At 40.5% G+C, this 16,752-nt stretch overlaps 1 protein-coding gene across 4 annotated transcripts in view; it reads left to right on the forward strand.

The window, feature by feature from the left end:
• ARHGAP8 (Rho GTPase activating protein 8) overlaps positions 1 to 16,752 on the forward strand; it is an 86,670-nt gene that overhangs the window by 8,126 nt on the left and 61,792 nt on the right. The window contains exon 2 of one of the 4 annotated variants that reach the window (XM_075760088.1): positions 995 to 1,083. The exons of the other annotated variants lie outside the window; for them this stretch is intronic. The gene's annotated coding sequence lies outside the window, so the exon portion shown is untranslated. The remainder of the gene's footprint in view (positions 1 to 994; positions 1,084 to 16,752) is intronic. 4 annotated transcript variants of the gene reach the window in all.

A 16,752-nucleotide genomic window follows, 5' to 3' on the forward strand; every position in this document is an offset into this window, starting at 1 on the left:
CACTGGGTCTTTTTTATTTGGCAGTGGTTTTTTGATCTTGCCTAATGGTAGGAAAATTATTTTGCAACAGTGTTTGGGTAGCAGAGTAATTTGTGGTTATGTTTGTAGCTTGGTTTGTCTCTGTGTCTGGACTTATTATACATACTCTTTTGTTTGACAGAAAGATTAAGCAGATGTGACAAACTCACAGTTGTAACCTTATCTTTGCAGTCAGAAGCTTACAAGCCAGGATAAAAGATATGTTATTAAGACTTACAAAGGAAAATACCGCAGGAAAAATGAAAAGGGAAAAAAAAAAAATTTGTGCTTGATTCAACAGCTGCCTTTGCAAGTAGAGCTTGTGGTACTGGATATTGGTGTCATAAAAATGCATGTGATATTACAGGTCTTTTTTGTTAGTCTTAAGTTTTGTTCTGGGTGTAGTGGCCTCATTGATTGTTACTGTAACCTGCTGACAACCCATGTGTAAATAACGATTTTCTGTAATTAAAAAAGAAGGAAGAATGACACTGATATGAACCTGAAAGCTAGTATTTTTAAGTAATTAATTGTAAGAAATGCAGTATGTAAAGCTAGTTATTTCCTCTGACAACCTGGTAACTTTTCTCATACCTTATTTTCTTATCATTTAAAAAAGTCTTCTCTCCTTTCTGCAAAGGACCCATGCAAAGAAACTGGTTGTTTATTGAAGTCCGTGAAGATATCCAAGTATAGAATTGTACCAACTAGGAACTACTAAAAGTACCAACTAAAAGAAAGAAGTTGTAAACCAGGGAAAAATCTTATCCTTAATTTCTTGTAGTTGTCTTTGCTCTTAATTGTACCAACAGTACTAAACATTTTTTGATAGAAATGTCATTTTAAGTATAAGATGCCTTTGGTTAAAATAGCTTCTTGTTCCAGCCATAAACCTCGTAGGGCCCAATTATTATAAATGGGATTATTATAAATTCACCTTTCAGTTTCTTTTTATTTCGTTTCCTTTCTTTCGCAGCAGACAGGAAGTGTGAATGAATCGGCTCTAGAGCCAAATGATCCTTATCTGCCCTTGGGATAACTTACTGAGGATTTTAAAGTCAGATGGTAAGAAAAATTTACACTAACATTTAAGAAGCCTCATGAAACCCTACAGAAGCCTGACTAAATCTATGGAAAAAAAAGAAAGAGGGGAATCATTAGAAGCCATATAATAAAGACTGGATGAAAAAGCAAATAGTACTTTACTCCCAAATTACACTTTTCAATTGAAGCTCATAAAGAGCTTTGCTATGATACTGTTACTGACACCAAATAGTACACTTCTCCTCGAGGAGTCCTGTTTCTTTTCACCAAGTATCTACCAAGTGGGTGCAGGGTGGAGTACAAGTTGAAGGTTTTGGTTCTAGCAGCTATAGTCAGGGGTAGTGAAACCAAATTTCTTACGTTGAAGCAAAATATATCTTGACATGAGCTGAGACTGGCAAGATCTGATTAGGTAAAGAGTGGCAGAAATGCTTCCTGATTAATCAAGCAGCTAATGGCCCTTCAAGGCATTGATTCACATAATTCATTTTAGCTGGACTTCTGCTGAGCGTATATGTGAGCTGGTGCTTTATGTCTGTCCCAAATGCTTTCCTCAGTCTGGGCCTAACAGGGCTGTATATCCATTTTACACTGAGGCATGGCAAGTGACTTACAGGTGTATGTTCTTAATATATAAATAAAAATGAAGAAAAGGATAAAAGTCCATGTTTGGAAGAAGGCAGAATATTCTGTCAAGTGTTTTGTTGCATTGATGGGATTCTCAAAGTTTGTGCTTGAGTGTGTCACTATTTCTGAAAAGTAATCTGATAAGCAGTGTGCAAGGTTGTTTTCTTGTTTTGGTTTGGTTTTTGTGGTTTTGGGGGTTTTTTTGGTGTGTGGGTGCTGTATAATTTTAATTGACCCTCTGAGAGAATGGAAGGCTTCTTCATCCTGGCCTGAAATTCTTTCTAGGGTTTGGCATCTAAGTTGTTTAAAAAAGAAAAGGCTGGCATAGTAATACTCATTCTGGCTGTTTTATATGGCATTTCTTTATTATGGCCAACAGCTAAGACAAAGATGGCACATATATTAGTCTAAAGAAATAATGTTTTTCTTGCCAACCACGTTGGTAAAGCAAGTGTGTTACATACCATTTCTGGTGAGGTAAACTGTGTGTCCACGTCCTTGGAAAGGATAAAAATGTTGTTCAAGAAAAACTAGGGATTTATTTAAAAGGCTAAATTTTGAATTATGGCAGTAAGAGGAGAAGAGCCTCACCTGATAGCCTTATTTACTTCTGATCACTGCATAAATGAGGAATTTGTGTGTTCTCTGCTGTATGGCCTTGCAGTTTTCCACAGCTGACTTACAGTAGCCTTGTCCCCTTGCTTTTTTCTCAAATTCTGCACTCTTATGTTTATATACTGCTTATTAAATATTTATTAAACATATCAAAGGGAATATTGTTGGAAGGTGGATAATATGATAAGTTGCTGGGTGCACAAGCTTCTCTTTCAGGTCACCTGAAGGGCTTGAGTGCCTGAAAACCTACCAGTTGTTTTTTAACCCTGCTGCATTCTTTGACTTAAAGGGAAACATAATGTTTTTTATTGTCTTGCTTAAATGCAGACCTTTGTGTTGCTTCTGTTGTAGTAGTACTTTAGCCTGTAGCAACACCAGAGACTACTTCAGCATGTAAGTAATAGAAAATTTCTGTATGTCTTCCATTTTTTTGTGTGTGCTGACAGAGAAGAATAATGAATAAACAATGTGGTCTTGTTAGATTTAGCATAGGTTTATGTGTGTATACAACCGATGCACTCGTATCTGTAGATTTGTGTAGCAATTAGCATATTTATGTTTGAAAGTTCAAAAAGATCTGGATATTAGTATTGTTAAGTACCTCTGAAGAGCCTTCTAGTAGCATTTCATGGAGATTAATGGGCTAATATGCGTCACTCCTGCAATATGTTACCAGTGCTAGATTTCATACGTTGGAAATAAGATTTCCAGATGTTAGAAATTTGGATTCTTTCCTAAGATGATAATCTGTGCCTGTTTGGGGGCGCTGTTAAAGAGATAAAGGTAATAAACCAGGTACAACGACAGCAAATAATTTTACATGACAGTAGGGAATTGGCAAGATTTCTTTTGAAGTTGACTTTAAGAAAAGTATGGAAAAGGTCAGATAGCAGAATCCAGTTGTTAATGATAAGTTGTCATTTCAGCCACCATGCTACTGGTACCACTTCATTTCTTTTTCTACAGTCTCTTACCTGAGAACTGCTCTGTAACATGCATGAATATAGACAAATACCTTTGGATAAGTTGATGATGTCTCCAGGGTTGAAGCCTTTATAATGGGGCAATGGTTCCACAGTCATGATTACCAAATATACATGCAAGCAGATCAGCTGGCAATAAAAATTTGATCCAGATCATTCAGTGATGCACAATCCCATTTTGGTCAATTTAGTCAAAGTACATGGAGGCAGCAGAGAAGCATAAATCCTTGTTTATGTCAGCTTCAGGAGGACAGGAGATACTTGATGCCACATAAATCTTTCTGATAAAAAAGTTAACCTGCCAAAATTGTTTGAACAAATTTGAATTCGTAGAGTTCGTTTATGCTGTGTCATTTCTTTCTTTCATGTGACCTCATTTTTTCTGATCCAGTACAGGGAGCTTGAAAGTCACACTTAATATATCATTGAACCGTGACACGAGATGCTTCTCATGCAGATTTTACTTAGTCCTTTTGGAGCTGGTCTTCTGTATGTCATACCTGGTAAGAGAATTGCACCTCTAAAAGATGTGAGCGTAGTGAACAAAAGAAAATGGATAGGAAGCCTTTTAGCCATATTTCTAACTTTAAGTCTAACTTTAGGGTTCAGTGTTGGTATTTTTCCAGCTTTTACAGTTGGAAAGATCTGCCTTTTCCTCCCTTTCCGTCTTCTGTTTCTTTTTTGTCCTCTAGTTCCCAATACTCCATAGTCCTGGCTGAGAAACTTGGTTATTCTGCAGTTTTGCACATACAAGAATTCCTTGTGCTCTACCACAAACATTATCTATCACAAAATTTTGCTCGCAAAAGCCAGCAAAATAAAGTGTGTGTGAGTTGCTAGCGAGTTTTAGTTTTGGTGACAAGATGAGCAAGAAACATTTTAACATCATCTTCACAATTCTACCATCAGAAAAACAGTTGAAGCTCTTGAAATGTGTAATTGTTTTTCAGTTTTTGTTCAGTTGTAACTCCAAGACATCTATAGAAATCTAGCGTGATTTTTAAAGTTAAGATTCTGAGGATGGGATGCGCTGGTGTGAATAGAGGGGAAATCTGAGGTGGACTGAATATGGAAGAAGTTGAGTTCAAGGTTAGATTTAAATTGGCCATTGTTGCTGCTTGATTATATTGATGGTATTGAACATATGAACTATTTTGGGCTATCCTAGGGTGCACGAATCAAGAAACAATCCAATGCAAATGGAGAAACAGTGGAACAATAGGTGCTGTTGTCGTCATTTAACTTGATTTTGAATTGAGATTTATAACTAAACACAGGCTATATGTTCACCATATGAAATGGCTTTTGGAATTCGCCTCCTGTGCTTTACAGTACTATTTCATTCTGGTGCAGTGTGGAGGTGGGAGGGGTAAAGGTAAGCCTGAGTATTGCTACATCTTGACAAGAACTGGAAACATTGGCCTGTGTTGCATAAATATAAGAAGGGTATTAATTTACTTCAAAAGCCCTAATTTATTCCAGCCAGAGGAATCCCCAGTGAATAATTATGCAATTAAAAAAACCCTTTTTATCATAATATACCAGCCCTTTGTCCAGTAACTTGTCAGATTAATTTAATTAAAAAACAGTCTTAAAAATATACTTGTCTACAATTGAAAGTGTGTGATCCCTTGAGATGCAAGCGCTAGTTAAACATGAGTTCAGCCCAACATAATTCTGCCACATTAGTGTGTATTACAGTATATTAATTTAGAGAGCAAGTTCCATAGATGACTGATCATTAATGTTTATTATGATTACATTATAATAATCTTTGTTTAGTCAACAAACATTTACACTGAATCAAAAAATGGTGGTGTAGTGTGTCATATTGCAGCCACTTATCCATGTTCAGATAATTTTGTCCTAACGATACAGCAAGCTTACATGGCTTTCTGTTAATCGGTTATACATTAGGCACTTTTTTTTCCCCATGTGCTTGCACTGTGCCAGATGAACGAATGGATGTGATAAGAAAATAGCTGCACTGTTTCAGACAACAAAAGAGTATTTCCAAAACCTCTTTGCTAGTAATGGGTAGAAATAATCCCTTTACTTTAGTGCTTTCAGAACTGGGAATGCCTGATACATGCAGATATTTATACGCAGTAGGAAAACAATTTTTATTTCGCTCTGACATGCTCAGTTCTTCCCGTAAATAGATTTTTGACTCCTTCCAGCAGAGAAGGTATGGCAGGGTGTGTGTGGGGGAAGAGACCTTGCTGATATATTTCATGGTCAATGAAATGACAATGCATCGCTGGTTTCCTAGTAGAGGAGGAAAATGGGTGATGGGCAGTCTGTAGGTTCAAAGTATGACCTGCTCTCTTTACCTACCTTCTCCAGTCCTGCACAGAGGTGATCACAAGCATTATAGAGGCCGGCAAGTCACAGTATACTTTGAGATTGCACATAGTATATAACTGTGGAAAAATGTTTTATTAGGTGAGTGAGGTCTGCATGGCATCCTGCAGTCCAGAGTCAGCTCTTGGAGGACTGGCAGGAGTGGCCAGAGTTGGGTTTATGTATCCCCCAGGCATTGTTCATGGCCCAGGACAGCCTGTAAAGGCTGTCCCAAACAGCAATGCAGCCCCTGCTGCAGGCAGTAACCCTCTACTTTCCTATCTCTGTCCCACTCCAGCATCTGTACTATTTTAGGTAATTAAGTTCTAAATTCTTACATACAAACATGTGCGTATGTGTTTAAAAAAAACCCAACCAAACAACAAAACAAAAAATCACCACCAACACCCCCCCCCCCAAAAAAAAAAACAAACCAAAAACCAAAACCTTAATGAATACATTGCTCTCTCTGAGAGGAAAAATAATTCTGTCCAACAAAAACTAAACTTCTCATTTCAGGAGCATGCTACACAGTGTACACCATCTTCTCTGCTGAGAATTCACTTTCTTGCACAGTGTAGCAAATGTTGCTTTATCTATTTTATATACAGTGAATGTTTTCTTTAAATGAATGCACTGCTAGTTAAAAATTACCCAGTTGATGGCATCAGAAACTGAAGTCTGATTTATCATCAGAACAAGTAGCATGTAGGCACCTCTTCCCCTCCTTTCAATGCTAATATATTTTTGTTCCAAACAAGGTTTGAACCAATGGGGCTTAAGAGGATGCTTCAAAATTACATTTATCATCTTTGTTCAAAAATGCTTACTATTTCTGTGAAGTTACTGGTCTCTCCTATCTTTGCTGCTATACATCCATGCGGTGAACATACAGTTTGCTTTGTATTCACTCTGGTAACTCAGTGGTGAAAATTGTTTGTGTACCAGGTTATTGAACCATCAAGCTTCACCAAATGCTGTATCACAAATGAAAACCATTGCTTAGAATATTACAGTTCTGATTGCCAGTGTAGTTGTAAGTGCTAAGGGAATACAAAGGCATTTGCTCATTCAGTCAGGTTTCATCATTAACAGTTTAAGCAGAAGTAGTATAGCGGGATGAATTCTTAAGCCTTAATAATTTAGGAAGTTGTACAAATAAAAGGAGATCTGCCTGCAAGTTTCAGACAGAATTCTGTTCTAATAAATACCACAGTAGCAGTGAGAAATGTAGTGGACTAAAGAAAAACCTGTTCTGCAGTTATGGACTTTTCATCCCCTTTGTTTCTGGAGGGTCTTCAACCTTGGAGGTTCATTTGTTCATGTGCAGCCTGAGAGCTCAAAATCTGATTGTGCCGGGAGTGGGAGAGATGAGAAGAGAGAGAACTCGAGGCAGGAGAACGTGGATATCAGCAAAGCAGAGGGTTGTGTTAACCGGCAAATTTGGTGGTGGTTGCAGATGAAAAATTATGCACAGAGGAGCTAAGCCATGGTGAAGAAACTAGGGAGAAGGTGGAAAACAAAAGAGTCGTGGTGGCAGAAAGAGATGAACAAAGGGGAAGGCCAGACAGAAAGAAGAAGGGAGGGGAAGAACTTGATGGATGGGAAGACAGGAAAACAAAGTGAGAGGAGTTAAATCAAAGAAGGAACAAAGAGCCACTTGAATGGGCATGGAGAATTATGACTTAAAAACATGATCATGGAGGAAACGGCAAGTAGCATGTCACTGGCTTCCCCTCCTTCTTCCCATTGCCAGCGAGGATCAGGTTTACCAGAGAGTTGGCGTTTGGCTGAACAGAAGATAGGATTATCCCATCCCGTATTGAAGTGGGAGCGTTAGAAGAGTGTAAGCACAAAAAGCCAGGAGGGAGTTGCCAGCAAAAATTGACATCAAAACCAGAGTCCCTCGACCTAAGAGCAGTAATGCCTGGGAGTAAGGAAATAGGATTTGGGGTACAGGCTCTTTAGGGAAGTCATGCGCTGGGGCAGTGAGGGCCACAGAAGTACCAAGCACCAATAGCACGCTGTCCACAGAAATTGCTCTGCCCAGTCGAGACACCAGCAGGATTTCTGCACAGTGCTAGACTACACTAGGTGGCTCTGCCATGGGGAGTTATTTTTGCATGGTTCAGATTTACAATGCAGATATGCTCTGAGCGGCCCAGGCGTTGGAGGAGCAAAGCCACATTTCCGTGTGCCTTCAAAACTGCAAAGAAACAAAGCAATTCAGGTTTTGGGGGTTGGGTAATTAAAGAATAATGCTTTAGTATTGATCCAGGAGTAAATACTGAAAAAACTGCTGCATGGACTTGGGCTTCTTTCAAAGTTTAGGACAATATATACCATGTCCAAGGAAGCACTGTTCTCCTATTTTCCAAGCTCTGAATGGATGAGCCTAGTAGAAAATTGCTTTCAGAGAAATCAGTGCTGTTTGATCAGTGTGTAACTTGGTGTGATAGAGCACAGAGACTCATGACAGGGAGACTGTCTTCCTTTCTTTCTGATTTTCAAGGCCGTGTCTCAATCCATCACAGGAATTAACCTTTGTGTGTGCCCTCTCTGATCATTATATGAAAAGAAGCTCAAAATCCCCCAAACTAATGTGACAGAGAAAGAATAAAGTCTTTGTTTGGCTTCTTTTTAAAACCATACACATTTCATTTTTTTTTTTCCTTTCCCATTTTAACATAGTATTTTTCATCTCAGCCTGAAAAACAGGTAAGTTCTTACATTATGTCTGAGACAGAGTAGTGATGCTACAGCACAGTGTTATTTTGTATGGAGATAGATAGTTTTAACCACTATAAATTCTTTAATGTTTTTGTTAATTCTGAAGGAACAAAGGCATCAACTTAACATGTAAGAACCCAAACCATGTTAAAATTTATGCACAAGGTAAATGCTGAACAGTTGCAGGGATATTTCTGATATTTTGCTTTAAATTTTATCATGACATTTTTGTGTATTAAGTGATATGGAAATCAATTTATATAGAAGCAATTAAGAATAGTGATTATGCTTTTAAAGTTGATTGAAATATCCATATATAGTTGGATAACCTTTTGTAAACTTGCATTGAACTTTTCAAAATAATAATTTTCTAATTGTAAATATTAATTTATCAACCTTTGTATCATCATCCTTCAAATGCTTTATTTTTTTCAATTTGCTGACTTATTTTATTCCTTTGAAAATGAATTTTTCATCGAAAGTTTGGTTAAAAATATTTTGACATTACAGAGACATGTGGCCAGTTCTAGAAATTTGTGTGTATTTATCTTTACCGCACCAGAACCAGTGAAACTTATTACAGTAGTAAAATTAATTTGGGATTAGAACCCAAATGGAAAATTTAATAAAATTAAAGCTGTTTAATTTTTCCTGAATTTCTGGGTTCAGTAATGCTTCTTACCAATGTTGATGTGTGAAAGTAACACTAGAATATTTACTTTTCCAGGCTTCACAGTATTTTCATTTAGAAAAGGGTATTTCAGTTCTGTGCAAACCTGGAGATGCAGCCATGCAACTTTGCTTGCTGTGTGCAAAGCCCCATCCTTGCAGAGTATGGGAGTCCAGGCTGTAGGGTGAATCTGTACTGGCTGTCAGCATGGAAGGAGAAGTCATTGCAGCAAATAGGAGAACCCTTTTATTTTAAGAATAGTTTCATCCATCCGTTTTGATTTTTTTTTTTTTTTTTCCTTGCATACTTCCCATTTCTGATCTGGTCAGCATGGTAGGTACATTGGGTGTTTAAATCACACATCTACACATCTCTGTCACAGACTGTAGGCCTGACTTCAGGACCCTATATGTTTGTACTGGGCTTGCATGGCAAGGTTTTGGTAACAGTGGGGGTACAGAGGTGGCTTCTGTGAGAAGCTGCTAGAAGTTTCCCCCACGTCAGGCAGACCCAATGCTGGCCGGCCCCAAGATGGACCCACTGCTGGCTAAGGCCGAGCCCATCAGCCACAGTGGTAGCACCTCTGGGATAATGTAGTTAAGAATTGGGGGAAAAGACCTGCGCAACACCAAAAGAGCAGTTGCAGACAGAGAGAGGAGTGAGAATCTGAGATGAACAACCCTGCAGACACCAAGGTCAGTGCAGAAGGAGGGGCAGGAGGTCCTCCAGGTGCTGGAGCAGAAATTCCCCTGCAGCCCCTGGAGAAGGCCATGGTGAGGGAGGTTGTCCCCCTGGAGCACACGAAGGTTGATGGTGGAGCAGGTATCCACCTGCAGCCTGTGGAGGACGCCCCAAAGGAGTCTGTGACCCCATGGGAAGCTCGCACTGGCGCAGGCTCCCGGCAGGACCTGTGGCCCCATGCAGAGAGGAGCCCACGCTGGAGCGGGTTTGCTGACAGGACTTGTGACCCTGTGGGGGACCCACGCTGGAGCAGTCTGCTCCTGAAGGACCGCACACCATGAAAGAGACCCACGCTGGAGCAGGTCATGAAGAGCTGCAGCCTGTGGGAAAGACTCACGTTGGAGAAGTTGGTGAAGGACTGTCTCCCATGGGAGGGACCCCACGCTGGAGCAGGGTCAGAGTGTGAGGAGTCCTATCCCTGCACCACAATATTCTCCAAAAGATGTAAGCAGCTGTCAGATACAACAGAGGGTGTGGCTGTAGGTTATAGGCTCCCTCTTCCTTCATGCTTGGTGTTGGGTGAAGGTAGAGCAGCAAGCAGAACTCTACCGCATCTCCTCCCTACGTGCAGCGGTAGCAGTGTTGTTGCCCACTGTCACGATGCTAGGAAGGCAAACAAAACACCAGCTCTTGCAGGAAAAGTGATGATTTTGTGTTTGGTTCCCCTCCAGGGAAATACTATACCAAATGCCTCCAATAGTTTGGGGGAGTCTGGGTCCTATATGTAAAACTCTGCGAATCGTTTGGTTACATCTACAGTATAAACAGCTGCCTGAGACAAAGAAAGAAGACAGGCAAGAGAGAGTAGAGGGTGAGAGAGGAAAGAGGGTAGCCGGGAAGTGTTAGTGTGCCAGCTGTAGATTATAAACAAACAAAAAACCAAAACAACAAACACAAAAATAAACCCCCTGCTTGCTGCCAAGTGAAACATTAGAGTTTCCATGGTGTGATAATTTGTAGAAACTCCAAAGAAGAAAGGATTTTCCGTATTTTCACCTGCGATGCAGATCTCAAATAACTCCAATGTTCAAAAGTACTGGCATTATTTTAAAATGAGTCAGTATGTACTCCATTCCCTCAGGTTGCCCGCTCCCACACACACATTTTGCACAGGAGCAGAAGCTGGGAGAACAAGAAGAGTTGGCCGGGTATTGGTGCTGCTGCAGCAGAGGCAGCTGGGGGATCGGGGACAAGGAGCTTGCTGGAGGAAAAGGTGGCTCTGTGAAGAGGTGCTGAGCGGTGAAGGAACGCTGCTCGTATTAACTTGCTTGGGCGTACAACTGCTCTGCTGCTGAACTCTGGTTTCCTTTTTAAAAGCTAATCCATGCATTGTATACGTGGAAATACGGTAATCCTTTTGATTTTATTTACTCTGTCACAAAAATCGGTCTAGTTTGCGAGAGACCCTCTGGGTAGCAAGGCAGGCTTTTGACATTAGCTGAACTAGACCCACATCAGTCCCTAAAACAAAGGAGGCCCAAAGAACCAGAAGCCTGGATGCTCTCCCTGGCAGTCGGTCCTCTGGGTGTCTGCTTCCTAGGGGTGGTCTACTGATTTACACCAACATATTGCTAACAAAGAAAGGTAGATTGATAAAGTATATGGAAATAAATGATGTCAAATATGTGAAACAAACTGCTAATGAAGAACATGGGCTTTGGTTTTGGTAGCCATTGTGTAGGAAACACACGAAGGAAAAATAGAGCAGAGAACTTATGGGAAGAAAAGCAGGATGCTTTGAATACACTTTTCGCGAGTACATTATGCACTCAGCTCGTGTTGCTGTGTTTATAAATTCCATAGCAAAGTTCCTGCAGTATTATAAATAACAAAATAATCTTCTGAAACCACTTTACCTGGTTTTGTAGATGATACCCCTTAGCAAATACTGGGTGTGTGTAGAATTCTCATCCTATCAAAATGTAAATTGCAGACTGCTGTTACACGGTGAGCTGTGTCACACCTTTTAAAAGTAACAAAGAATATCAGTGGAAGGCAAGAACATTAGGAGAAAAAAAAAAAAAAAGAAGAGAAACCACACTATTTAAATTTGAAGAAGAACATATCTGACAGCTGAGTGAACAAAAAGAATAGGCATCAAAGACGTCTGCGCCTTGACAAATGTTGGGAGGAATCCCTCGCCTTTGTTTGGACTATCCATAGATGGGAGTTCATTATCAAGCAGTTCTGTGCATGACTGCCTTTATTTTCCAGAAAGTAATGCCCTTTTAGGGGTGTCAGTAAGTAATAACCTTGCCTGTGGAGGGATGTAGGATGTGGTATTTTGTAAAATACTTCCAAAATTTCTATTATTAATGAAAGGCTTGCAGTTTGGCTCTTTTCGGGGCTTTTTTTACTACCTTTTTGGCAGGGCGAGGTGGGGGAAGGCACTAAATCTGACAGTTTACTAGAAATGGTGATACGTGGCATGGAACGCTATTAAGGAGATTATGTTATCTCCTAGGAACAGAGAATGCTGTGGTCAACGGGAAATCAATTTCCGAGGGTGCTACAGTAAATTTGTCTTGTAACTGGAAACTTTCTAATTGCTGCCCCAAGGGAATGCTAAGCTGAAAACCAGGCAGATGGTTTCTTCCCCATTTCCCTTCTTCTTTGATTCCATCTAAATTATTTCTAGCTTCCTAGTAACTTTGTGTGTTAAACATTTGCAAATGTTTTAATGCTATCATAGTTGCTCTCACTTGTACAGTAACTTTGCTGTTCAAAAGCCAGATGTTTTTTGGCACATTTTGGGAGAGATTTAAATCTGTCCTCTTTAGATTGAGCTCGCTGCTTCCAAGTATAGTGTTAGCAATTAGTATGAAGGAGAAATTGGTTTTTATTCCATGCTATGCAGCAGAAGGATTGTATATTTCTTTTTTCTTCAAGTGGGGGCTCAAGGAGATGGTGCTTTTTTTCCTATTCCATCAGTTCATTGAGACTTTCATTACTCACATGATCTGAAGAACATTCTGGTGTCAAAGTGTGGTGGGTCGACCCTGGCTGGGGGCCAGGTGCCCACCAGAGCTGCTCTATCACTCCCATCCTTCTCTAGACAGGGGAGAAAAGGTATAACTAAAAAAAACCATGGGTCGAGATAAGGACAGGGAGAGTTCATTCTCTAATTACCATCACAAGCAAAACAGACTGAACTTAGAGAGGGAATTCATCTTATTTATTACTAAGCAAAACAGAATAGAGGAATGAGAAATAAAACCAAATCTTAAAACACCTCCCCCCACCCCTCCCATCTTCCCGGGCTCAACTTCACTCCCGGCTTCAACCTCCGCCCCCCTCAGCGGCACAGGGGGACGGGGAGTGGGGGTTACGGTCAGTTCATCACGTGGTGTTTCTGCCACTTCTTCATCCTCAGGGGGAGGACTCCTCTCATCGTTCCCCTGCTCCAGCGTGGGTCCCCCTCGGGGTCACAAGTCCTGCCAGCAAACCTGCTCCGGCGTGGGCTCCTCTCTCTCTCTCTTTCTCTCTCTCTCTCTCCCCCCCCCCCCCCCCATGGGTCTACAGGTCCTGCCAGGAGCTTGCTCCAGTGTGGGCTTCCCACGGGGTCACAGCCTCCTTCAGGTGCCTCCACCTGCTCTGGCGTGGGGTCCTCCACGGGCTGCAGGTGGAATCTCTACACCCCCTCATCCTCCCTCCATGGGCTGCAGGGGGACAGCCTGCTTCACCATGGTCTTCACCACGGGCTGCAGGGGGATCTCTGCTCCAGCGCCTGGAGCACCTCCTGCTCCTCCTTCTGCGCTGACCTGGGTGTCTGCAGAGTTTCTTACGTCTTCTCACTCCTCTCTCCGGCTGCAAAAGCACTCTCTAACTGTTTTTTCTCTTTCTTAAATATGTTATCACAGAGGCGCTGATTGGCTTGGCCTTGGCCAGCGGCGGGTCCGTCTTGGAGCCGGCTGGCATTGGCTCTGTCAGACATGGGGGAAGCTTCTAGCAGCTTCTCACAGAAGCCACCCCTGTAGCCTCCCCCACTACCAAAACCTTGCCACACAAAACCAACACACAAAGATATAGCCTAGTTTTTATGACTTGTTATGACTTATGATTTTATTTATGATTTACAGTTAAAATTCAATAGGATGGAAAAGCCTTATGTAAAAAGACATGTTAGAAGGAAGGTAGTGCCCCATTTCCTTATAAGAGCTTTGGGAAATACTTGGTTGGGATGAAGTGCGTGAAGATCAGATATATTGAACATTGGCTTTCTTTCTTCAGAAAGTTTGGCTGAATGCAGGTGGTAGTTGTGGTGGGTTGACCCTGGCTGGATGCCCAGTGCCCCCCAAAGCCACTCATTCACTGCCCTCCTCAGCCGGGCAGGGGACAGAAAATATAACAAAAGGCCCATGCGTCGAAATAAGGGCAGGGAGAGATCACTCACCAATTACTGTCACAGGCAAAACAGACTTGGCTCAGGAAAATTAGATTAATTTATTACCAATCAAATCATAGTTGGGTAATGAGAACTGAACCCAAATCTTAAAACACCTCCCCCCACCCCTTCCTTCTTCCCAGGCTCAACTCCACTCCCGATTTCTCTCCGTCCTCCCCACCAGCGGCACAGGGGGACGGGGAATGGGGGTCGTGGTCGGTTCATCACACGTTGTCCCTGCCGCTCCTTCCTCCTCGGGAGAGGACTCCTCCCACTCTGCCCCTGCTCCAGCGTGGGGTCCCTCCCACAGGAGACAGTCCTCCACCAACTTCTCCAATGTGAGTCCTTCCCACGGGCCGTGGTTCTTCACAACCTGCTCCAGCGTGGGTCACTTCCATGGGGTGCAGTCCTTCAGGAGCAGACTGCTCCAGCATGGATCCCCCACGGGGTCACAAGTCCTGTCAGCAAACCTGCTCCATGGCGTTACAGACTTCTTTGGGGTGTCTCTACCTGCTCTGGTGTGGGGTCCTCCTATGAAAACTAAATTGAAAAACATAACAGAAAGGTACATTACAAAGAGCTTATTATGGTCAGGTTCCAGCTTCAGCAAAGAGCTGAAAGGCCAACTTGAAATACTTGGTGGAGTTGGAGGCTAAGAGGTGTGAATACAAGTGTAAACATTTTGTTTAGGGAAAAAAGTTGGGAGCAAATTGTTCAGTAAGGTAGGAAAAGTCAACTTTTCTTACTTTGCAGATACATTTTGCTTCAAAAACATTTTAAATTTTTGTTTATTCAGCGTAGATACTTATGTACCATTTACTCCTGACCATCGCAGGTATTCGTGATCAGATAATATACCAAGTACTTAGGAGACGAACCATGTACAATATGTGTCTCAAATTAGTTGCTAAATGAAACATGAATCATCACACTAGTTGCTAATTGTTAATTTTAGAAATGTCTAAATACCACTCAGAATAATATTAAACAAATTAATTACTAGTTAGAGTATCAATCACTGTTTTGTTTGCATCATAGTTTAAAAACAATAATGGAATTATCATTTGGAATGCTGTGTGGTAAAATTAACATGAAATGTATCTGGCCCAGAATTGCTTTCATTTTTTATGAAAATTGTTGCTCAGTGAGAAATTGCAAAATTTTCTCTTTTGAACTTAATGGGACTTTTCCTTTTGTATGTGCTTGTACATTGAGAGTTTCCTGTAAATGAAGATAATTATTTTCAACAAGAAACAAATAAGATTGTTATAAAATAGTTGGTGAGTGTTTGAAAATGCTCAAAGTGGTAGAACCATGTTCATATTTTATCTGTAGTGCAGCAAGTTATGGAAATGCATGGTTGCCTTTGGTGATAATTACTGTTACATTAGTATCAGATCTGTGAAATGTTTTGTGAAATTCTGGAAAATCTTCCTTAGCCATCAGAAGCTCTTTTAAATATCGTGAATGTTATGGTGAATGTACTTGTTTCACTGTAGTACTTGGGAGGTGTAGTAATATACTAGGATGCCAAGGATTAAACCCAAATGAAGACTTTGCATTACATGGTGAGAATCCATCTCTAATTCACACATGTAGCATCAGATGTTTATTAGCTTTGTTGATGTGCAGTTTATTTCTAGAAAACTCCTTATATATTCCTTCTCTGTTTGTTTTTTTTGTTGGTTTTTTTTTGGTTGTTGTTTTTTTAGAAAGGGTCTTATCTAACTTTCAGACTTGGTCTGGAATAAACCAACTTAAGCTTTGGGATGTGCAGGTTGGGCAGCATCAAGCAGGCAAACTGGTCTTTTCTTGGTCCAAAATTTCCCAGTTTCAGTTCTTTGAAGTAGCAATACAAAATCTAACCTCTTGGCAAAGAAGAAAAACATCCTTGTGCATGCCTTTTCTCAACAACCAACCCATGAATTTGCCTTTTTTTATTTAATGTGTTTAGATGAAACTGAACTGGTATGAAATGGGGGTGGGGTGTTAAATTTAATTAAAAGGAGAATTATAAAAGCTCAATTTATTTCTCACCTCCACAACCAAGTCTGGATTTTAATTTAAGGGAAGCACTCATTTTGCCTTTTCGAGCAGCTGCTTGGGAAAGCAGATCTTCTAAATCATATTCTTCGCTCCCGATGCTCACTTTGGGTGTGTTAGTATTCTGTTTACAAAGCACTCCACAGAGCATTTGACAAAAAGCAGTGATTACGCACAGGAACTGCTGTTTTTTCAGGTTTTTTATATGTTAATGCTCACTTGAAATTTTCATGAAGCTCTTTCATGTGAAATGTGAGGTATAGACTGTTTCCTGTAATAAAGCTTAAAACTGTTATAGAAGAAGTGATTATGGTGTGAGGGTATGGATTATATATAATCTTCTTCATCAGAGAAATAAAATTAAGAAAAAAAATAAGGTTTAAGTTGTTTCTAGATGTGAATTCATCTGCAATGCTGATGTTTATCATTAAAAATATGTAATATGTATGTATTTTGAAGAACAACCCCCCTGAAATAAAAACAAGTCAATTTGTTGAAAGTCTTGTTATTACACATAGGTTTTCTTTTTTTTTTTTACTACTGTTTTAAAATAC

Source organism: Balearica regulorum, chromosome 1 (genome assembly GCF_011004875.1).
Source record: "Balearica regulorum gibbericeps isolate bBalReg1 chromosome 1, bBalReg1.pri, whole genome shotgun sequence".
Taxonomy (NCBI): domain Eukaryota; kingdom Metazoa; phylum Chordata; class Aves; order Gruiformes; family Gruidae; genus Balearica; species Balearica regulorum.